This window comes from Schistocerca americana, chromosome X, assembly GCF_021461395.2.
Source record: "Schistocerca americana isolate TAMUIC-IGC-003095 chromosome X, iqSchAmer2.1, whole genome shotgun sequence".
Classification (NCBI taxonomy): domain Eukaryota; kingdom Metazoa; phylum Arthropoda; class Insecta; order Orthoptera; family Acrididae; genus Schistocerca; species Schistocerca americana.
The window spans coordinates 816,621,351-816,622,745 of NC_060130.1; the positions used below are offsets into that span (position 1 = coordinate 816,621,351).

A 1,395-nucleotide genomic window follows, 5' to 3' on the forward strand; every position below is an offset into this window, starting at 1 on the left:
AATTTCTTGCACAAGGGCCAGAAGTGCACCAATGTGTTATTGACTTGCTGAAATTGTCAAGCTCTTTCTTCGAATAAATCACCCAATTTTTCTGAAACTGTAATAGTTTGTTTCTCCGTACATGTATCTCACATCTACACATTTCCGTCCCATTTGATTAATTCCTTGATGATGTGTCGTTTATTTGCTTTTCTTTTCTTTTTTCCCTCTCCTTAGAGCGTACTAAGGCCCGGTCTCTTGGCAGTGTAAAAAAATCAAGTTCCTAAGTCAATGCAATCAAAATATATGGCTATTTATGTCACATATTTTGATACTCGCGAACTTATTCATCAAAACCTATGGATGAACTATATATGACGGTAGTATCTGTTCACTAAAGAACAGTTATCGTAGATGACCATGCAGCTTTGCTAGAAATGAAATGATAATTAAATGGACACCCTAGCTGCAAACAGGCGTTGATGTACTTCATTGGGGAGATGCTGAAAATGCGTGCCCCGACCGGGACTCGAACCCGGGATCTTCTGCTTACATGGCAGAAGCTCTATCCATCTGAGCCACCGAGGGCGCTCCCCGTGTAAGCAGGAGATCCCGGGTTCGAGTCCCGGTCGGGGCACACATTTTCAACATGTCCCCAATGAAGTACATGACGCCTGTTTGCAGCTAGGGCGTCCATTTAATTATCATTTCATTTATAGATGAACTATCTATAAACACAATTAAGTTTATATGTAACCCTCACATGCCATTTGCTAAGCTAAGTATATTATGGCATCATCTGAACTGAATTTGCGTTTAGTATACAACCTTTAAAAATATATACAGTATTACAGTAAAATCGTGGCCTACACCCTTATCTTTTAGGCTTATTATTGCTGTATTTGATTTGTCCTGAGCTGTGGCTAGTTTTTATTTGTCTGTACAAAATGTGACTTACCCTGTTTTTCTGTGGGGTCTTCAGTTGTAAACAACTGTTCTGACAACTATTCAGGAAACAGAGTGCCAATATCTGCAAACTGCGACGTGCATTCCAATAAACACTACCTGATGTCTGGGCTCTGGGGTCATACTTGGTTCAAATGGCTCTGAGCACTATGGGACTTGACATCTGTGGTCATCAGTCCCCTAGAACTTAGAACTACTTAAAACTAACTAACCTAGGGACATCACACACATCCATGCCCGAGGCGGGATTCGAACCTGCGACCGTAGCGGTCACGCGGTTCCAGACTGAAGCGCCTAGAACTGCACGGCCACACCGGCCGGCGGTCATACTTGCATCATCCAAGCGGCTGGTAAAGGAGGTTGAGAATAGCAGCTTACCTACATAATTTCAATGAATTTCACACTTCGCAGTATTGTTCACATAAGTAATTGTGGACCCCCGGTTCTGAG

General features: G+C 42.4%; 1 non-coding gene across 1 annotated transcript; it reads right to left on the bottom strand.

Annotated features, from left to right (window-relative positions):
- Positions 1–493: 493 nt before the first annotated feature.
- Positions 494–568, bottom strand: Trnat-ugu. The gene has a single exon. It is a non-coding gene; the product is annotated as a tRNA-Thr (tRNA).
- Between the last annotated feature and the right edge of the window lie 827 nt (positions 569–1,395).